The sequence below is a fragment of the Triplophysa rosa genome, linkage group LG25, assembly GCF_024868665.1.
Source record: "Triplophysa rosa linkage group LG25, Trosa_1v2, whole genome shotgun sequence".
NCBI lineage: Eukaryota > Metazoa > Chordata > Actinopteri > Cypriniformes > Nemacheilidae > Triplophysa > Triplophysa rosa.
Genome location: NC_079914.1, coordinates 4,511,034 through 4,534,634, shown reverse-complemented (window position 1 = coordinate 4,534,634; position 23,601 = coordinate 4,511,034). Strand labels below are relative to the sequence as shown.

The 23,601-nt window shown below is 39.0% G+C and overlaps 1 protein-coding gene across 3 annotated transcripts in view; it reads left to right on the top strand.

Moving 5' to 3' along the window:
- Window positions 1-918: 918 nt before the first annotated feature.
- The window catches only part of dag1 (dystroglycan 1), a 38,226-nt gene continuing 15,543 nt past the window's right edge, over window positions 919-23,601 (top strand). Inside the window, exons 1-2 of one of the 3 annotated variants that reach the window (XM_057325353.1) lie at window positions 1,914-2,113; window positions 8,977-9,261. The gene's annotated coding sequence lies outside the window, so the exon portion shown is untranslated. Of the gene's footprint in view, window positions 1,392-1,913; window positions 2,114-8,976; window positions 9,262-23,601 lie in introns of those variants that run through there. The other 2 variants (XM_057325352.1, XM_057325351.1) reach the window with 2 other exon arrangements.

Sequence of the window (23,601 nt, the reverse complement as noted above, 5' to 3'; positions counted from 1 at the left end):
TTTATATCCAAGAAATGGCCAGATATTGATTGCAGAGTAAGAAACTGTGGGGATGGTGATAATCTTACCCTCTACTACAGATATACAGCGCAACACCAGAGACCTTCAAATCTGGGTATTCACTGTCTAACTTGAAATGGTTGCAGCAGATGAAACCGCAGAGGTGCACTGCTGATTATATCTTACCTGGTATTGAGACAAACATTTGTACAGGACTGCATCTCTGTGTCTGGGGGGATTATGTGACCTGTTTAAGATATACACGAGTACATGAGGAATGAGAAATCTTATCTCACCCTTTTGTAGTAACACATACAAAGACAAAGTCAAGAAAGGTTAAGCCCTTATATGAGACAATATTAAACTGGATCGATGTTATTTATGTTAAATCTGACCATAGATCTATAAGTGACATTTCATAATAATTGACTGCCTTTAAAATGTGCCTTTGCTTCTGTTTCTTTCATATGCATAGAAACAAAAATGTTGTAATAATATTAATAACAATAAGAATAACTACAACAACAATAAGAATATCAACAATAAGAATAATTATAGAAGTAAATGTAATTTATGAAGAGTTTGGTTCCAAATTCCAAATTCATGGTTTTTATATGTTATCATGGTTTCATTGTGTCAGTTAGCTGTATTTTTTTGTTATTATGGCTTAAATCGAAGCCAACCAACTGCAGTTTGATTGAAATTAATTGGGATGCACAATTAAAAAACCTGATTTTTTTTTTAAACGAAGTTATCTCATTTTGGAACCATACTCTTTATATAGTAATAATAATATCTATCTGTCTGTTACGGTCTGGGAAGTGGAGCACAGTAGCAACAAGAGGTGGAGGCTTTTAAGGGGTGGGGTGTAAAGGTATATTCCTCCACCTCCTCAGTCTGAAGGCTGATATTCTTCAAAGCACATCTACTGGAGTTACACAGCAAGTGCAGATCAGCTCTCACGTCGACAAAGCCGCTGCGAAACCTTCATTTCGCTTGGTCGCATCAGCCCTCTGCATCGGGATGTCAGTCTGCCGAAACTCTCGCTCCGCCGTGTGATCGCCCTTGACTGTCGTTATGTACTTTCATTTGATCTTTCTTTTCATTCGTTTTCTCCGTCATAAAGACTCGAAGTAGGACTTCTAATCGAGCGGCGCGCAGTCGTCCCGTGGATTTGCCAGGAATAATTCAACCTCTATCCCGGTTTGTCGTATCTTAAAAGGGACACGAGACAATCTGAGAGCGAGTGTATAAATACACGGAAGAAGACAGCAATAACCAGCGACACATATTCACCTGTCGACACTTTTGGTTTAAACATCGGTTCAAGAAGCATTATAAAGGATTTGTTTGTTGGCATCGGGACAGTTTATCTTAATTCATCTCAAACGGTAATGTGTGTTTTTGTTAAACATTTAATGTGGTTTTTCGTATCAGATGTTTGTGGGATCGAGTGGACGGACTCTTGCTGGTCGAGTCTTGAAGCTGGCCAGTGAAAGTTTTTATTCAAGAATTATAAATCAGGCCTCAGTAGTTTTTTGACGTAGAAATTTAACATAAGCAAGGAAACTATATTTTATATTAGTATTAGTATTAGTAGTATTACTACTACTATATTTAATGAATAATTCTTATTATTGTTGAAATACAATTTTTAATCATTAAATGGTAGAACACCAAAATACATTTTTGTTTCTATGCATATAAAAAGAAATGCACATTACGAAGTATTAGGCGGTACAAAACTTTTTAAAGAAGATTAAAATAAACCAGAGCAAATAATAAAGTAGATTCAAACTAACATGGTTATGCAAAGCTAGAAATAGTTTCAGGCGGACACAGTAAAAGTATGCGCGAGGGCGTGGATCTTCGCTCGGCTGGTCGAGTCTCGAGGCTGCACAGTGAGGTGTTCAGATCGACGCGAGCGTGTCGGGGTTCGGCTGCTCTGGCCTTGAGGCTGGACAGTGAAAGTGTGCAGATTGATTCGTGTAGATGAAGAGAAGAGGGGCACAAGGGCGAGATTTCTTCTCCTCCTTGCGCTCGGATGCACCAACAAGTTTGACATCCAGTCGTTAAAATAGCCGAGATGTGACGCCGATCTGTGTAAACGGAGGTAAGAGACCGCGCGGGGGGCTTTTGAGGCAGCTTAACGTTACTGGTGGTATTTTTAGGCTTGGCTTGTTTGTGCTGCAGAGAGACTGGCGCTTCTGTTGCGAACCGAATGCAAACAGGTGTAAGACCCACATATTAACTGCGAGCGCCGACGCGACATACCGGAACGCTTTTATTATAATCGACGAGGCGGTTTACGCGTCTCGCAAGCGTTTTTAGTTTGTCGCGACGCCTTAAACGCGTCGTTAGCGGGTAAGATGGGCTTTTAAACCACGGACCCTCACAAACGTGTAAACGGTTGTCGCGCGATAACGAATAATGATCGTGTAAAGACACGAATCGCAACGGCGTGATTCGTGTTTGTATGTTTGAATGAGCAGTGTAGTCTAGCGAGCTGTTACGTTAGTTATGATGTCTTTTGACAACTGTCCTTTAGCTATTTTTGGAGGACTAAATGAAGGTCTCGGGCGATCGATTAAATAAACTGTCAAGTTGGTGACCACTTAATAAACGAACATTACTTGGGCTTTTGTATTTGCGTGGTGAAATCCCGTATGGGTAACTCATTTTCTGTGTAAAAATATTATCCCGGTTTGTTGACGTTCTGTGTTAATATAGTCGTTAAAGGACATCAGTGGGTCATTTAAGGTGTTATTGACCACAAACAGATGATCGACAGAATCAATCTCAATAGAAAAGCGATTAAATCTGTTATTGCTCATGTAAATCGTGAATATGGTGCAACCAACCTTCATTTCCGTGTTGCTTTCAGATGATTTCTTAAGGTGTCATTTTTGTACGGTTGTTGCTTTTGGCGCCTCTGTTGAACGTTTTAGGCTGTTCAAGGTTGTGGTCTTCATAAACACTCGTTTTTTTTTAAATTTACGGTTCGCGTTTTGCTTTGATGTGTGGTTTTAGATTGTAAATAATGTGGCATTGTTGTGTCTGACGTTTTGGAAGGAAATTTTGTTAAATAAGCACAGGCTGTGTCCCTATCAAATCCCTGAAATTTGTTCGTGTGAATTTGTTGTTGTCTCTGCCTCCTAATAGAAACTCAACAAAGTAGCCCAGTGTGTACGGCTAATGAACCAGGAGAATTTTTTTGCTTATTGGCTTGTTTGGCTTTTTAGCATGTTCGTCACGTCCGACTCTCCATGGAGACGTTTTCAAACCTTTCAGCTGTGTGAGGGTTTTTTCCCTCTTCTGGTCGAGGGACACGAAGACCTCCATAAACACACCAGACATTTCCACTCTCTCCCTCTCTTAACATTTACTTTCTTCGTTTAATGCACCTAAGTGAACTTGAACGTGTCTCCAGATTGACTCTAAATGTCTACAGTTTATCAGTTCTTTGTTGTGTAGTTATTTATAGTATCACATGCATTGTTTATAATGCTGTGCCTTCGTGTTCAATAATGATGTTCGGTCGAAACGCGACTAACAAGTTATGCGTTTTTGTATATTTCACAATGATTTTAATGGTTTAAGTGTATTTTGTTTAGGCTAATTCCCATTCAGATGCTATTAAAAATAACCAATAGACTACAAAAACAAAAATATAAATCAAATATTTGTATAGTAATAATATGCCATATTATATATATATATTCTCTCTAAATGGTTGCAAATCTGAATTCTCTTATTTTATTTTTAAAGTGGTACACACTTCCAATTTAAGAATATAAGGCTTTTGGGAAAAAGTTGTTGTGCTAAAGGTTTTATGACATCACAGATATTACTTAAAGATATTTCCATTAAGTGGATAATAATTGGTCTAACTGGTTTTAGGTTCTAGTCCAGTCTAACTCTATACTAAAGTTGCTATGTAGTGTAAAGGGCTGTCAAGTGATTGTTTGCGGTTAATCGAATCCAGAATAAAAGTTTGTGTTTACATAATATGTCTGTGTACTGGGCATATTCATTTTGTATTCATAAACGCAAAAACATACACGTGTGTACGTATATATATATATATAATATAATAATTGAAATTATATATAAATGTTTATTAATTTTATATTTTTGTTAAATATATGAATGTGTTTATTAGGGCTGGGTAAAAAATATAGATTCTTCGATTTGAATCGATCTTCAATTTAATGAAACAATATTGAGAAAATCCGCCTATCTTCCTGAAAATGTCGCAATCACTCGTGCTGATACATTTAAAACAAAACAAATTCAAATAAAAAGTGGGAGAGGGGGACGGATCATGGCGGAAGCTCACGGTAGCTAATGGACCCCAGCGCCGGCTAAATTAAAGTCTGATGTGTGGAAGCACTTTATGTTTAAAGGCAATGACGGCAAAGTTGAGGTCGACAAATCAACTGTCGTTTGAAAGTTGTGCCCGCAAGAGCTACGATTTTGCAACAAACCTACGAAACCACCTGTCGAGATGTCACCCTGACGCGATATCTGGTTCATGCGATTCTGGACAGCAACGGCTAGACGTTGCTTTTGCCTGCAAATTACAGTCAGATTCACCTCGCGCTAAGAAAATAACTGACGCTATAGTAATGCTGATTTGCAAGGATTTACGCCTGTACGCGATAGTTGAGAACGAGGGCTTTCACAATCTTATCAATGTTTTGGAGCCGAGATACGCAATGGTGACATGCAAGGAGAGTTTCAGTTACCAGCATATATACTTAAATGTGGATTCCATGCCCGCAAACTAGCATTTTAATCTAAGTACTGATAACTAATCGATATCGAATCGAAACCATATAAATAAGAATCGAATCGAATCGCCAATTTGGTCGCAAAACCCAGCCCTAGTTGTTTATACAAAACTAATATGCACAGACATAATACACAGACATATTACGTAAACGCAAACTTTAATTCTGGATGCGATAAATCTCTATTAATCGTTCGACAGCCATAATTTAGTGTAGCCAAGATGTGGTCATCATGTACCTAGTAGCAGATAAACACATTCTCAACTTTCTCAGTATTGAGATGCTTTGTTGTGTAGGCTTTGAATATCTCATAGGAACAAGGCTTTACCGAGTTGTTCTGGAATAAGGCCATATCTCTGTCTTGGCATGTAGTTAAGTCTATTTTCTGCAACCCCCTCATTCCTTCCCAAGGGAAAATCCAGCGAGTAAAGCGGGATGAAATTAGAGGACAGGTATTCGTTTCTTGCCTAACCTTTTTTCTTGTATATGTTCTGTAATAGCACGTCTGCATATTGGGTTTCACGTTCTAAACCTCATCTCCGGGTTTCTGAAAATGCTGCCCAGTTTCATGTTCTCCCCCCCCCATTTCAATCCGAGTTTGGACTATTGAAAGTCTGCGGTGGGAGACTGAATTAGTCCTAGGTTTTTTCTCCCATGTCCTTAATTTGATTGCGATTGCAGGTATTGCGATGCCCCTTGGGCTGAAGATGCAGAAGACGTTCTGGCCTGTTGTACTGTTGCACTTGTCAAGAGTTATTGATTTGTTTGCCCCTGAGAAGAACTCTCTTGCTTCTGTAATTGCATGTTCATTTATGTTGTAATTTGTTTGAGCTAACCAGTCCACCGAGATATTTATTTCTGGTGTACCTTGTAAAATGCTCTTTTACGGCGCGGCCCTTCTGGAGGAGCGCTAAGAAAACGTTAGCAGTAGGTGACAATATTGATTTATCCTCGCACACGTGACTTCGCCATTGTTTGGATTTAAAAATAGAACAAGTATGAAGTGCTTTTCTCCCAGCGGGTGCCTGGAAGTTTATTGTAGATGATTGTACGGTGGAGTCACAAATATGTGTTTGTGAAGTAGTTATGTGCTTTGTTGCAAATCTCTCTGCTCAAAGCCTTTAAGTTTCATTATACTGTACTGTCGCCGACCACAACAAAATTTATCATGTGTGGAGTCGTGCACCGGATCTCTCGTGCTTTCGTAATCGGACATTGTAATCTTGCAGCGTGATTGGATTTGAGATGACGCCGCAGCCCGAGCTCCGTGGTGGCGGGCTGCTCCTGCGTCCTGCCACAAGCTTGTCTTTCTTTGCATGCACATATACGTAGCTCTTGTTTATTTTCCAGCGAGCAGCTTCCGTCTTTTGAAGGACTGCAATAGTTCACACTTCGATTGCAGCCTAACCTAGATTTCTGTAGCACCGCTTGTAAATAACCCTGGGTCTCTTTTCTGATGGAGGGGGCTTTAAAGGCAGTGGGAAACAGCTCTAATGCAAGGCTGCGTACGATCTGTGCTGTGATAAGACTTGCATCATCAGCAGAGGTGTGGAGCGCCGAGAGGAAGAAAGCAGAGAAATCCGGATTTCTTACTGGCACGGGGCAAACAGATTTTTTTTCAGATGTCTACTAGTGTGCACATCTGTTATCTGCAATAACACGCAATACCTTTGCGGAGACGTATGTTTTTTTAATGAGTTCATGTTTTGTCATGTTGCTTTGCGCATGTGGCCAAAGCTTGGTTCGCAATTTCGGACATTTCAATAATTTAGAAAAGGGTTCATTTTATAGCATGTTGCAGGTCTTTGTACCAAGTTAATGATTTATTGGCATGTTTATCCCCCTAAAAAGTTATTTTTGTAGCTTGCTGAGTGATCACTTTGATTCTGAAACTCAAATTGTTCATCCCATTTCTATACAACAATAGACTGACCTCATATAGATCCTAATGGTCATATTCAGTCATTTTTTTTAAAGGATAAAATCAAGTCTGGTTCTTATATTTTTCACAATCAATATAGTTTCTCTCGTTAAAACGTCACATTATGGGAGTAGAATGTGAATACTTTTGTGTTACACCAGTAGAAATAAAAAAACACTTATGAAAACCAACCATGGTTGGTTTTTTGGGTCATTAACCCAAAAAACTTTGGGTTAATGACTTTACCCAAAGTTAAGTAATGGTAACCACAAATTAACCATGGTTTTGCTACAGTAACCATAGTTTAACCATGTCGTTAAACTATAGTAAATAAAAAACCCAGTGTATACATTAATATGCAAATAGTAATTAATCCACCAAAAAACATGGTTACTTCACTTTTATTCTATAAAACCATGGTACATTTACTTGAGGGAACGAGTTTAATTTTATCTTATTAAAAGACAACGAAGTTATTTGTGGATTTTGTGATTTTTTTGTGTATCGGTAGTTGACAAATATACTGTACATCATGTGTCTCATTGTGTGCGATATAGCAAAAATGTAGAAAACAAACTGTTAATAATATAATATTATTCATATTCATATTTAAAATATAATTATTTAATGATGAAATCAATATTTCATGACATCACAATGGCAAAATGTAGAAAACAAACTGTTAATATTATATTATTAATATTTAAAATATAATTATTTAATGATGAAATCAATATTTCATGACATCACAATGGCAAAATGTATATACGGGTAGTTGACAAGCACTACAGTAGCACTACAGAGATTTATCTTCATTGTTAGTTTTTGCTGACAAACCATAGGACACATTTATAGTATATTTGTCAACTACCCGTATATATATTTTGCCATTGTGATGTCATAAAATATAGATTTCATTATTTGAGAAGCACGGCATTTATATTTGAATTTAGGCCTATATATTTGCATATATACCAGTGCTGTACAAATATGGGTAACATAATAATCATGATTATTTTGCTCATTTTCAATCATATTTTTTATTTAATTTATGATTTAAAACAAAACCGTACAACCCTCATATATACAGCGTTTGTATTTGTGATTATATATAAAGAATCAACGATTAGTCTAATAATCGTTAGATTAGCCGATTATCAAAATAAATAGCCCTATTAGTTGTGGACAATTACCCCGTAAAACCAATATCTCTTGCACTTGAAGTAAACAAACAGGCCCATTTGTTGTAATTGGTTTTGGCTGTGCAGATTTTACATATTTAAAAAACAAGTAATGCTGCAGATTTCTAATTGGCACAGATTGACTGTATAATTCGTGACTAGCAAAACCAATATTAGCAACAACAGCTTTAGAGAGTTGAGAAAAGCAATAGGACAACATTTGGTGAGGGGAAAAACATGTAGCTGTAATGCCACTGCATAACTTGGGTCAAGACTTTCTGTAGTCAGGGTTTTTCCTGCATAGAGAAATTGGAGGCGGCCGCCTCCGTCAAATGTCGTGCCGCCTCAGGCTCTCACCAAAATTATGTTGCGAGTCTTCACAAGAAATGCTGCGTGCATTTAACAGACTGTCATTTGTAACTGCAGTTGCGACATTAGGCCACAGTGGAGGCGCTGTTTCGTTATCAGCACACTGAGGCGCTAAAAAGAGGTGCAGAACAAGAGCCAGCCTGTGTTTCACGGTTTTTCAGCCCGTTTTCATCAAAGTACGTTTAATTTCTTGAAATGTCTTAAATTAACATGACGTACATCATTGTAATGTCTTTAGCTGTGCAGTTGGATCGTTGAATCAGCGTATACTGTACACAGCGAGTTCGCCAGTATGAACGCACATTGCGTTCAGAACGACTCGAACACGAATGACTCATTTGAACCGATTCATTTAAACTATTGAACTTTTCAGTCACTAGCGAATATAAGAGATCCTTGAATCATTTAAAGTGAACCACAGAGAATGCAAGGTGTGAATGAGCTTTGCTCATTTAGAAAGACTGGTTAATTCAGTTGGCTATTGTGGGCTGAAAAGTAAAAAAACATTTCTGTTTGGTTGAATAAAAGTAATGTTTTATATAACTTAATAATTGTCATTTTTATCTAATTTTATTAGAACTTTTAATATGTCAAACTCAAAGTCACTTTGGTTAAGCCACTTAAAGGTACGGTAGGCCTAACGTTACATGTGTGTGTGTGTGTGTGTGTGTGTGTGTGTGTGTGTGTGTGTGTGTGTGTGTGTGTGTACAAGATCAGGATGGCACCACCTCCGCCTCTTTTTGAGCCAGGAAAAACCCTGGTAGTGTTGAGACCTTTGGACCAAAACTGCACTCTTGACATGTTTGAGGAAAAACAGCTTTGAGTACAACACACGACCTTCTCCTCCGTGTACCTCGAACACAAAGAGGCGATTAGAAGAAAGCACTTTTTCCCCAGTGGTCGACTTGCCAAGTTCTTAGTGTTTTTCAGGTTGATTTCTATGGACTCAATGGAGACGTCCTGGCCTGTGGTCTCAGCAGAGGGTGAAAAACAGGAGGTAAGATCTGTCTTACAGGGAAGACGGCATGATTCACTAGCTCAGCACGTTGTTGAACGCGAGTTTAATGTAGCATAGGATGTTTGCGCGATGGCCTGGAGACTAAGACACGTTGTCGGCTCTGGATGGGGTAAGCCGAGCAGATAAAAGCCAACTCACATGAACACACACTTAAATTACCTGCTTAAAAATGCAATAATATTGATTTTTAAAGATGCTGTTTACATATCCTGCCCGACGCTACGGCCGGCTGATAAACAGGGTGTTGTGTCTGCAGGATTTAAGAGGGAAATGAAACGTTGTGCACGTTTAATGTTTGCAAGAGCCAATTTGTGTCCAGCATCCTTTTAGATGAAGGGAAGATGCCTTCCATGCCACTGCTTTGAGTTGCTCTTAGACTCAAATTGCCCGCTGTTTACCGAAGTGCCAACGTGTCTTTTGTGATCTTTGCAAGAATGCTTCAGGAAGGCGACCGTGGAGTTCGTCTTGATCGAGCTTAGATCTGTCACTAACTCCAGAGCTACACCAAGCGGGAGAGAGAGGGGGAAAACACCTGCCGTTGCTTAACAGATTAGCCTGGTTAACTGTAAAGTGCGAGGTTGGTTGTGGCCGAGAAAGCCAGTTGTACTCAAGCCACCTGCGAAGTCACAACAGAGGTCATGTGGATCGCTTCAGGCGTGGGGTTCTGAAAACATCTACTTTAAGAAAATGATTAACAGTGTACTCGGTTTGAACAATGATGTATTAACTATTATAGTTTGGCTTGCGTTTTTCAGTCTGGAGCCATTTATTGCATTCTTAAATCCACATTTACTTTGTCTCAGTGGTTTTGTGTCCATACAATGGAGGTCAATGGGGTTTAAAGTGATAGTTCACCCAAAAATGAAAATCCTGTCATTTATCATTTAGTCATGTAGGACTTTATTTCTTCCACACAACACAAAAGAAGATATTTTGAAAATGTTGTTAACTGGACCACAGTGCATTGGTTTTGCGTCCATACAATAGAAGCGAATGGGGTCCAGTGCTGTTTGGTTGCCAACACTCTTCAAAATATCATCTTTTGTGTTCTGCTGAAGAAAGAAAGTCTTACAAAGAGTAATAAGGAAGTCATAGTATTTAGTGAACAATATCTACTTATTCTCCTATGAAGTGCAAACATGGTTTTGCTATTTTATGGCACATAATACTAACCCTCTCCGATCTTTACACTCCATCTATACCAGAATATTCCTTTGTGGATTTTGGATCGACACTGATCACTCTTAACATCCATACGTGCTAAGCCCAGGTCACATCTTTCAGATCATATTAAGACTACCCTTATGAGATAAATCATTTATGCATTGCTGCATGCATTTCGAGGAAATATGGTTTCAGTATCTTTCACAAGTGTCTGTGTTCGGCTACGCCATTTGCACCGCTCGATAAAATCCGTGTGGGCAATGAGCAGGGGGTCTGATTAGATCTTAAAATTCAGGGCACGCGTCCGGCTGCGCTCCGTCCACTCCTTGTGAATCTTAAATCCGTCAATTTAATTTTCCTTGAATGGCACTGTGCCGCGGAGGAGGGGGTGTCCTCGTGCCGCACAACTTGTCAATTTGTAGAATATCGCTTCAAGGAATTATACTGAGTGCCCATAGTGGATTTTTCAGTCGGCTCTGCCCCAGACTAATTCCAGAATCAAATCTGTCCACTCCTGTGACGGTACAATCAAAAGACAGAGTGCAAGGTGAACCAAAAACATGTCTTTTTCCATCTGATTTGTGGTGTTTGGATTGCCGTTGCTCATATTCTGGTTAGGGGATTAAAGCACAACCCTGGCACCACTGGGGTGTTATTTTTGAAGTGACCAGACGTATGATTTTTCCTGACAGACAATAAAACGGTTACAAATCATAGGCTTATAATGAAAACACAAAGGTACCATTTATTCACCCCATCATGTTCAAAACCTGTCTATGACTTTCTTCTATGGAAAATATCTTTCAAATCATACAGGTTTGGAATGACAAGATTTTTAATCTCTTAGCCACACAGACCAAAATATTATAGATGCTTAGGGATGGGCTAGAAAACAAAAACATTGTATAGCCTTGCTAGCATCACTAGCATTTTGGTAACAAGTTTTGCTTGATAAACATTTTTAATAAAAAAAAAAACTTTCTTGTTAGGGCTGGGCAGTATAAATATATAGTTGCGACTAAACATGCATACTGCAACTTTTTTAATTCGGTGTATACCATGGTATGCAAATAAGTGGGTGTGGCCAACTATATAGCTATGTTGTTGTATACATTGTTACTGTGAAATAAAATTATTTGAGTGGAATAGGTTTTCGGTTATTTTGCCCAACTCATTTTATGTATGCAAGTTGTACATATAAATGTATATATTTGAAGAGTTTGTTTCCAAAATGAGGACTTCCAAAAATCATGTTTTTTATTGTGTTCGTTAGCTGTATTTGTTTTGAGTTATTATGGCTTAAATCAAAACAAACTATCTGCGGTTTGATTGATATTAAGAATGCACAGTAAAAAAACATGACTTGAACAATTTCAAAAAACGAGTTATCTCAACTCCTCATTTATACGCACATGTCTGTGTGTTGTGCTTATATTTTGTCATTTTTCACGTCTTTGCACATACAGTCCGACATTTTCGTATGCGTTTTTTTGTTTTTGGCTCTCGTTTGTACGGTGTCTCTGAATTGTTAAAAAAGGCCACTCAAAATGCTTGACGGATGCGAAAAACGCAGAAAATCGAACCCGGTCCGATTTTTTTTATGACGGACGAAAATATCGGAGGCAGTGTGTAAATGTGATTGACACAACGTGAGGTCGTATTTATTTTTTAACGTGCGGAAATTTCGGACGCAAATTTGGTACTCAATGTGCAATGGGCTTTAGTCTAGCGTTGCCGTCTTTCTATTTTGAGGTCATGACGTGTGATATGTGCAGCAGTTGATCATTAGTTAGGCCTCATCTAACCCAGCAGTCCCTTAAATCATTAAACATCTTGGACACCAAACATCACTCCAAGCGTGTTTTTTACACCTCCTTTGGTGTTAAAATCTTGGCCTGTGATGAAGAGAAGAGAGAAGGTGGTGGGGAAAAGAGGGGCAGACCAGGTGTGTTTGACACTGACAAACAGTATAAGCTTCCAGCTGCTCGGTAACTCATAGTGCTGACCAAGTAAATACTGCAGAACCGCTGTGGAACCAGGGAACCAAAAGAACGCATGTGTGCTATTTCTCGCAAGTCAACTACACCGCGTGTCTTCTCACTGAAGGACGTTGTCTGTCTTTATTTGGTTATGTCACATCGACACATGCACTGTAGGTGGTTCATCACGTACTAGTGCAAAGACATAACAGATTACAGACAGATTGTGATTTCCAGTAGCATCCATTTTGACTATGTAGTCGCCATCAGAAAGGGTGTTGTTCAGATTTTCCATGTGCATGTGGGAAGGTTGGCAAGGCGATACCACTTCAGGAATGCTTGTCTGTATGGAGAAAGTCAGCATTGCTTTGAGAGTATTGTCTGAAGATGGCTGTACATTGGATAGGAAAATAACTAGAAAAGATGGATGGGATGTAATGGGGTTCTGTTTTGACATGCTGTGCGGCTCCAGATACAAAAGATAAAGAATTGTTTTGATATCATGCAAAGAATCTTTCAGCCAAGGATTTTTCAAGCGTCTAGTTTATGGTTTTTAGGTTGAATACATCAGTCATTGTTAAATGTCCCCACTAACTACTTAAAGTTGGCTTTAGTTTTTGAAGTCTTAACTTCTGCAAAGTTGAAAGGGCAAAAACTTTTAGTGACTGAAAGTTTAAACGATACATAAATTTGTGGCAAAGAAAACATGAAGCCCTGTAAAAATGAGTCTTTTCGTATGCCGGGTTAGTTCGTTTTTCACAGTTTTTAGCCTTTCTTGAGTTGAAATATGGCTCTCGTAGCATATTACAAAAAGTGTAGGATCACCTGGGGTTGTCATCTAAAAAGTCACAGAAAATGTGATTTATTTTGAGCTTTTTCTCATATTTGGCTTTTTATTTCTTTAATATCTCTGCGCATTTGATTTATGTGGCTTATATTCCAGAAAATATTTTTTCCTCAAGAAAACGCCATGACTTTTCAGTTTAGTCTTCTCGGGTTTCGCAGATATAGAGCGATGCCTCGGCACAGTGTTATCAGTGATGTTGTCCTGTGTTATGTCTGTAGGCTTCATAACAAACAGTACATTTTCTCCTGCTAGGGTGTGTTATTGTCTAGCCCAAACCACACGTATCTCGGCATCTTTGCTAAGTAGGCAAATAGGTGGTTGATGTCTATTGTGAGCCATTTATTGACACAGGTCGTTGAACCAAGACACCATCAACAGATGTGTTTCTGTTAAACAAGTCAGCGGTTGCGTCTCTAAGGCCATCTGTCGGCCCCTGGTTTGGGTTAAGAGAGCTGCCTACCATTCTCTTCATGTCAAATCGGTGTACTTTTTGGAAGGACAGTGGCCTGGCTTTGATTTGGTTTTTGTAAGCTAAAATGGGTTATTCGTATGCCGTCGAGCTGTCGTTTGTTCTGAACAAACACTGATCTTCTTTGAAGAGCTCTCTTTCTCCCGAGCAACATGCACGTGTCACTAGTGCGGTTAAGCACCTGTGCCGTGGCCTTTATAGAGGGAAATTCTGGTTGTTGCATGTGCCGAAAGCCATCTCGCTTCACCCCGACCCCTCCCATCCACCCTGACTGTCCAGACTAGTGTGCCAAATGTGACAGTCCCAGCATTCCACTGCTTCATCCCAGCAACTCGTTCACACATCTTGCACATTCCCTCCTTCGGTCACCAAGCGCTGTTAAGTCAGGTGCGTGTGAAACCGGGCCATCTGGTCCCTTAAACCATGGTATTCTGAAACCTGAATGAGATTCAGTATAAATTCACAAGGCAGAATGTGTGTCCATGTTTTTGCTTTACTTCTGCTGGAAATAATGGAGCGTAAATGTCTTACGTCCTTGAACGGTGTTTTATTGCTTTATCTCATTTAATCTCCCTGCCTTGGTCACTTTAGAATATTAGCATTTAACATAGCCATGTCTGATTCATTAGAGTGGGCAATTTGGTTGGCCCACCTTTCGGTTCGTCGTTCACAGAGCAGCTTTATCTTACCTTTGGTTGTCGTCCTGATAACCGTTTTTTGGTGTCTGGTGCTCTTTTAATTTGACCTTGCGGAAATCTGTATGGGTGTTTGTGTTGTTTGTAGACTTGTCTGTGATAAAAAATGACCGGGTGACCAAAGACAATATCTTTCTTCGGGTGTGTGTTCCAGATATCTTCCCAGAATGCCCAGACCAGCAGAGTCAGGTCCAGTTACTTTAGACCAGTGGTTATCAAACTTTTTTGTTGTAAGGCCCCCTTTGTGTAGAGTGCATTGCTTTGCGGCCCCCCAAATAAAGACTTATAATCTTAAACTTAAAACTTTAATTAAACCAAGAAAATATTCAGTTAAACAATGCTAAAACATCAATTCTTTCGGTTGGTGGCGTTGTTTTTCTGATGTTTGACTGTACAAAATTTATGATAAATATCTATATTTCTAAAATGCCACAAAATCTGTGGCCCCCCTGGAACCATCTTGGGGCCCCCAGTTTGAGAACCACTGCTTTAGACGACATGAAATCAAACCCACCCTATTATAACTTATTGAGAATGATTCATCGCTTGTGTAATTGTAAAATGATACAATTTCCAGGTTGAAATCACCAAGCTCACATTTTCCAAACCCTCCCCTTTGTCCACCTGTCACACAGATACCACTTTTCAGATTCCAATGGATATTTTCCTCTTCTATTGTCCTGTTTCACAAATACGGATGTGACATAATGGAAGCATAATAGGATGCAGTTTTATGTTGACTTTAAAAGTTAGATGGTTTGTTAAAAGTTACACAAGGGAGACAAAATGCCAATCTTATTGAAGGCTTTTTGACATGGTTTGAGCCAGAGATGGGTGACTGGCCCTACAAGCAATTAAGATGTATCTGTCAAGTTATTTTGGGTCAGGATGGTGTCTTGGTACATGTTAGGAGCCTGTGGGTTCCCAGCTGTCACTGGCGTCCTTTTACCAACTAGCCCCAATCTTCTCCAAGGATGCGATTGTATTTGATTTAATTCATGTTTTAAAATGTATCATTTTTTGATTTGCCAATTTAGGTTTATCTGGATCCTGGAGTGCCCTGTGGTAGGCTGATTCGCACCAAGATGGCAGTTTTACATTATCATAGCCGAAGTAAAGCTTGTCAGACGTAATTACGAAGGTCACTGTGTTGCTAGCGGAACTCCTCTTGCTCTGCATGATTTTTATTGAAAGAAGTCTCTGAACCACAATTTGTTGAGATTTAAGGATGGTGTTTGAAGTTCTGGAACGGCTGCCTGGATCGCCCAAGGACTATCATTTCATTAATTGGAAAAATTGGATGACTAGCTATTAAACCTTTGAGAGTCTTGCTGTGAATTGCATCCTGTGATGCATCACACTTTTCCCTTCACTAACAGTGTCCTAGGTTAAAGGTCTCAAAACAGTGTTGTAAGCAGTGTAATTGATCCTGCTTCCAACGAACTTGTGTGTTTAAACAAGAGTTACTTTTGGTTTTTAATTTCGTAATTGTTTTGTTGCCGTCACATAATTGCAGGCAACCGAGAAGACTGTTAAGTGAATCACAGTCAGACACTTCGCGAGCCACACTGCCATCAAAGAGAAATAGCTGACGACCGACTAAGTTTTAATCAAAGGGAACATGCATTCCTTTTCGTTTGGGAAAGCGCTGCAATTCCCTAAATTGTTTCTCTCGATTCATTTTAGCTCGTCATCAAATTAAAAATGCATTAGAGAGGTGTAAAGCACCGCTACCCTTGCCTGTTTTCATATCTCCAAGCACAGAGGTATCAAACACGGATTCCCATGCAAGAAATCGAGAGCAAACCAAGTTACGTCATTCCTGCACGCAGCCATTATCAGATACCGTTGTTTGATTAGCCGCTCATAAAACGTCTTTATTAATGCGATGTGCAAAGCGGGGGTGGATATAATTGCTTTGTAATCCATTTAAAGGTCTAGTTTTTAAAAACATCTTTTGCGGCGGCTTACAGGTGGGTGTTGACACTTGAGATGGAGCTTTCGTAAAAAGCCGGAGGCTTTTAAGACTCCCATTGTTGTAGGCATGCATGTGGGGTCAATATGTCTTCCACACCCCTTTCTCAAGTATCAATATGCTGTTGGGTCATCCAGTTCATGTTTGCTCTGCAGACATGTGTGGACCCGAGTGTTTGCAAGGGCACTTTCCTTTAAAAGGACCCTGGGTGTGACGTCCCACCCCTTGCAGCAGTGGACCTGCTGATCACTTTTATTATGTTTTGTATCACTCTGTTGTTTTACTATGGATTTACCCCATACCGTTCTTTCCTGTTGTGTACCACAAAGAGTCACTAAGCCTCACTCATGCGTGCCATGAATTGAATTATATTGGGGGACATAGCGTGGCATAAACTGGCTTCGTTTATGTTTTATGGTGTTGTCGAACTGAAGTTTATGTTGCTTTTAAGAATCCTGCAAATGCGAATTGTGCATCACAGCCCATTACAAAAATGATGCATGGTTTTATTAGAAAAAGTTCAGTTACTAGGGCTGAAAACGTTCAATTAATCGACTTATTGTTAGAGTTATTCATCAATTAATCGTTTGATCAATAAAATCACTAAAAGCAACAGTATCAAGTCCACGTAATAGAAATGCCTACAATGGTACAGGATGTACAGTATATTACTGTTTAGAAGTTTAGGGTTACTTGACTGAAATGTTTCTAGTGATCTCAAAAACGTTTTGAACTGAATGCATGTGTCTGATCACTTAAGGAAAAAAAACATGTCAGGTGTTATATGCAGTTTCGCAGTTTCTTCCATTTGCATACATGATTAAACATTTGTGGTAGATGCTTATTGGTTGTCGATTAATCAATTTAATCGATTAAATGGTCACAATGAATTAATTGATCATCGATTAATTGTCAAAATCCCTAGTAGTTTTTTTTGCCTCGATTTGTTACAATTTGTTGAACCAGTTTTATAATACCATGGTTAAACTATGGTAACCGTAGCAAAACCATTGTTAATTCGTGGTTACAGTGATTTTGCCGTGGCTCTTTTGATAAAACTGTAGTACATTTTCATAAAGGAAAGTTGTCAAACAAAAATAAAGTGATGTTTCAACGTGCAACCAATAGTTTGAAAATGTAAGTTTGCTGTAAATTAATGTATTCTGATGTAGCCATTTGTTGACCAATGAGCAGCTGTTGTTTTTTGCTTCACATGTGATTTCAATCTGGCTCAAAATTAATATTTTTATTGATTCATACATTAAACAGTCAACTTTTCGTAATGTGAATTCTGGCCTGCCATGTTCTAGCCCCGTTCCCCCTACACGTGATGTATTCTTTTAGATAAGTAGCAAAGCTCCCAAAAATTCTTGGCTTTCCTTCTTTGTTCTCAACAGCCAAAAAAAGCACAACACATTTATGGATTCGTTCAGTCACTGCAAAATCCACTGACTACTTGGCTGTTCAGCCTATATCTTTTACTGCCGTTGCCCATGTAAACTGCCCAGAGTCTGTGACTTTCATCCTGTTGCCACGACTGGCGTGCTTCTGCAGTCGAGAATATGGCTCGTCTAACCAGCTTCTGTCTTTTTCCCCGTGCCCTGCGGTTGCCATTAATAGAAGGCTCAGCTGTGTTGGAGAAGGGCGGGGAGAAGTAAAGTGCGAAGCGGAGAAGGTCAGCTTCGAGTCGACCGGGGCTTAGGCGAAAACGAGTCGTCTGATTGGCTCCTGGAGGTGTTTCAGTGGCTGCGGACATGCAGGCCGACTGCTCACGTGAACGCCTGTGCTATTGATGGCAGCGTATCCGAGTCATAAATCACCGCAGGCAGTCTCTTTAGGGAGAGGCCCGCTCTCTGTTACTCACTCGCCAAATGAGGATTGTGGTTGTAACCTCTGACCCCGCTGAGGGTGCATACCTCACTATAAAGGGAAGAGTGCGACTGAGGGACTCCACTGAACTATACCGGGATAGTGTAAGCATCACCGGATGAACATTTTAGTGTTGTGGTAGCTCTTTTGGGATTTGAAGCCGTGGCATCGGGTATCTTAGCCATCACCAATGAATACAGAAGTGTTGCATGAATTGGCTTAAGTGAGCTGTTGTCAAGCAGTTCTGATTCAATTTGGGATCTCTGTCTGTTTAATAATTCATGAATATTACTTTCTTGAATCAGAAATTATTACATGAATGCAAAAAATGGGATGTGTTGGTGCGTACCTTTTTTCTCACTGTTCAGTTTCTTAGTTTCGTTATTTCTACAGAAACTAACTTTGTGGCTTTTGCTGGCAACATAATGCTTAAAGTATTCTTGAAGTAAGTTTACTTTGCTTGCTTGCTTTGAAAATATATTGGGTTTAACTTTTATAAACTTCTTTGAGAGCACCTTGCCTGTGGTTATATTCTCCGTTTTCTGCCTGAAGCATTTTAATTGAAGTTATCGCTTGAACTTTGTCCGGCTCTAGTTTCAGAATTGTTAAAAATAGATCAGACATCACCTTGCCTATGTTAGGCTACTGGGTTCTTGGTTGTTGATGTTTATTTATATCTGGATTTTCAGATCTTGGTTTGTGGTGAGAAGTTGTCAAGCATTTATATTTTACAGCAGTCAAAGCAGAGCCGTATGCTTGTGGTAAACTTGTTTTCGTGGCTTGAACAGCATTTCCTTTACCTTACAACAACCAGAATAAAACATGGTTTGTTGGATTTTATTTTTATTGTAAATAAAAATATTGCACATTTAGTATTAGGCTTGTGCCGGTAGTATATTTGTATGTGGCGGCAATTGATAAAGCTTTTATTATGGTAGACTGTAGTGTAACAGTGAAGCAATGCATTACAAAAACAGGTCGAAAATATAAGCTAATATCAGTGTTATAGTGTCAAGTTGAATAACTTTTTCAAATAGCAACCAAAAATAAGAAATAAATAGAATGTACAGCTTACTGATTATTTGTCAGGTGTTTAATTAAATATGATAAAACACATTTGACTCCATACTAGATTTTAGTAAGTGAACACATGTAATGGTGATGATTAAGCTAAAGATGCCGTACAATAGTGTAGTTAACATGCATAGTCAAATACATACTGTATGTATTATATATGGTATTCACGGCTTGATATTTAAATGGTCATTTTTACTGACACATCAGTTCATTATAAATAATAACCTGTCAGTGTCGGTACAACAATAGTGCTAATTCATGTTTTTTTCCGGATAGCAAACCGTAGGATAACTTAGATAGCTTAATAGACATTTAAAGGCAGCATTCTGTGGTAAGAAACTATTGTGTTGCGTTTCAACTTCAAATCAAAATAATTATTCTGCCACACTGCTATTATTATTAACTACATAACTACGATTAGCAGATTAATGTATTTTGTTAAATTACGAGATGCAAACTTTAGCGTAGCTAGCGGACCAAGCTAACGCTTCAACTGTCAGGAATGCAAATGGCAATATAATCCATGCAAATTTGGCGCTTTAGTTTGGCTATTCGTTTCTATGTGGTATTCAGAAATACGTAAATATGAGAAGTGACCCCCATATAACTAAACATTGTCACATAAACATTCAATCACAGAGTTAGATGGTAATATAGCGTTAATATAACGTTGTCTGATTTAGCAAATCATTTCTTGAACAACTAATGATTTGTGAGTATTTCTAAACAAAAGAACTAGCTCTTAAAAGTAAGCTCGTCTTGAAAAGGACAGAACCGGTTCCCTGTACGTTTACTTTAATGTGCAGTTTGCAAACTCAACAGTGAGACGTGTTGTCTGTTTAATGTCTTAGTATTATTTCATGGTACCTGGCCTTTTTATCTCAGCACATTCAATTCAGACTGCAAACCCACAACTCGGGCAGAATATAATTGCTTTTGCCATGGTGCTGTAGATTCGGCGGTGACGCATAGCGATGCGGGAAACATTATTTGTGAAGTTAGGATAGGGATGGAGGGTGTGCGGGACTAGTTTATCCAGTTGGAGAGGAATGAAATATTTGTGCAGATATTCCAGCAATGAATTCCAATTTGGTGAGTAATGCGTTTTCTATATTTAGAAAATAGGACTAAGATGAATGCAGTTTTCTGCATTGTCATTTTATAAAAGATCAGATGATAAGTGGGCTTCTAGACTAATCCGGAGTGGCACCTTGGTTCATTTTTCAAAGGTGAAAGCTGTGAGTAAATTATAGCGACTTGCACCAACTGGAACGCGCGACTCGATGCCTTTTATAGTCTTGTCCAATAGCACGGGCCCCTGGAGGGTGATGGACAAGGGGTGTCGCCATGGTACCGGGGCAAAGGGCATTCTCTCGCCTCGCCAGCTCTACTGATTTCTGCAAACCTATTACCGCCTGCCCTCTCCCCAACCTACATACATCCCTGTCAAATTCTAATCTCCCCGAGCGTCCAGTGAACTGTTTCAGAGCCCATACACAATGGCCCTCTGTAGTGGTGCTGGCACATAGGGGCCTTCAGGATTCTCATTTTTTTTCCCTCACCGATGAAATGATTTTCATTCCCCTTTTAGAGTCTCGAAATCAGAAAGGTCCGTTTCAAAAGCTTCTCGGGTCACGTTCGACTGCTGAAAGGGTCCGTGTGTACCGCCAGTAAGCCTGGCGGCAGGGTTCCTGCGACCAGTGCAATGCCGGACTGATCAAGGGAGGAATGCTGTGATAGGCATTTTTTCCACCTTTTTGTGAGCGGCCCGCCATTCCTGAGAACTGAAAGGGCGTCTTTATCCGTAACCGGAGGTGAGGTTTAAGTGCTTTCATGTACCTGCCAGTTCCATCAGGCTCTTTGTAAATGCTCAACAGTGGGACTGTAGTGGAAAGCTGAAGAGGGTCATGTCACCGACTGTACCTCGAGCCGTATCTGTCAACTCCAATGATGTGCTTTAAGACTTGGCAGATCCAGGTGGAGTCGTTGTCTTTAGTCAACAGCTTTTGCCAATGATGTAACACGTGTTTCAAACGTGAATGACAGGTGTTATAAACATGACTGGAGGTGTGGAATGTTTAAAGGGCAAATGTTTCTGTGATTCAGTCTTGTTGAAGGAACTACTAGATTCAGGTGTTCTAGTGGTGGAATGGTCGTGATACTTGGCTTAGAAAATGAAATGTGGCGTTCGCAACCCTTGTACTTGCATTATAATGTACTCTGCAAAAAGAACCGAGTCCCAAGAGTCATTTGTTCTTGAATGAGATGACACCGGTTGCGCGGCCTGTTTGTTTTTGCCAGTCTCGATTTTATCAAACCACAAACTCGTCCATACCTGTGATCAAATATTTCTTTTGTTGTGGCATAAGATTCAGTGGCTTCAGAAAAAGCGGTGTAGTTGATAGAAACCATGATCGAAATGATATACAACCATTTTTGCCAGATTAACTATTTAACTGATATAAAGCCCACCCCGATTACAAAGACAAATGTTTTATTTCGCCTCATCAGTTAAAGTCTACAAAAAAGCTGCACGATATTGAAGAAAAATGCGTTCATGCCGTAGGTTTGTAATGTCAATTTAAAATCTTCAAATATATATAAAAATGTAAGATTATATAATCAACATACGATTAATTTTTTTTTTAGAAATCGAAACCGTCATAACTTTTGATCACCAACATTTGTGTGCCAGACTGCTAAAACTCTATACTGACTAATACGTAACTTTTTGAAATATTAAATAATATTAAATAATCAAAGTGTGCTATTTTGATACTGTTGATGTCTTGCAACTAGGGCTGCAGCTATCGATTCTTTTACTAATCGAGTATTCTACTGATTTTTCCATCGATTAATCGGGTATTCGGATAATAAGTACTTTTTCTTTATTAAAAAGCAATACTAAATATACAAGAGAAAATAAGACAGGTCTCTTAAAATGAGTAAAACAACTAATTTGTTTCCTTTTTAGAACAATTAGTTTTTATTGCTGAAATAGCATACATTAATATCTGTGAAAACTAAACCCATTTAGTACATTCCATTGCCATATTAAATTCAAAATAAAATATAATACAAATATATAAATAAGAAACATGAATAAAAATGGAAATAATAATTTCAAACAATAGCCTATGACTTTTATTTTGGAAGGTTGTCAGAAGACCCTTATTTTTTAGTATGTCTGTTTCTTCACTCAAACAATAACATGTTTGTGAAATAAACTCTCAGCGCAACTCTGGAGGTGAAGTTCATGTCCTCATTCAGCGCAGACGCAGACAAATTCATGAGCATCACGCGTGTAGCACGTTAAACTGTGCAGTTCATTCACTCAGACACGCAGACCAGACAGATGAAATGTGTAAATAACAGGATTCGGTGTCCACTAGTCCGCATCTAGTTTGATGGACTCAATGCAGCCGGAAAACAAGTTTCACTCGTAAAATAGACTAAAACTAAGTAAAATATCAGTTCACCATTTCAATAAGCTATTAGGGCTGTGACGGTGGCAGTTTTTTACCACCGCGGTGGTAATAGACAAATCGACCGCGGTGGTGCGGTGGTTGAGAAATATATATTATTTATATAAATAATATTTATATTATTATATTTGCGTGTAGCAACCACATGACGAGTGGAAGAGAAATATAGACCTTATTTAAATACTTGAAATTGTTAAATAATTGAAATATGATATTTGAAATAAATGAGGATGAAGCATCCGTCAATGTTTAACGCGCAAATCCATCAGTGAAACGGCACGCTACAGCATATAAAACATTGAAATAAACATCAGTAAATAATGAAAACTTAAATGATATAAGAAAGCTAAATACTAAATAAAAAAGCTCTTGTTGCAGTAACTTCAGTCAGTGGCGTATTAACCCTTACAGTCCTTAACAATTCCATTTGAAACAAACTGTTTAAACCTACCTTGGCTTTCCTATTCAGATTGCCATAAAAACTTTACTTTTTCCGACTCGTTGATGTGAAACTTACTTGTTGACATTGTCCAGATTAAAATGTGTACAGCTGCACTAAATGCGCGTTCAGAAGATGTGCACAGGAGCGCAAATGAAGAGATGTCTCTCCGCAACCGCGGCAAAACCTGCGCGCGCTCCGACACTAAGCAAGCGGGTCATAGCCAGTTTTGATTTTACGTATCTGTTCATTTCCCAACAAGATCCATTGCAGAAGCCGCAGAATAACCTGGGTTTTGCCGTGCAGGCCTGCGCTCGAAC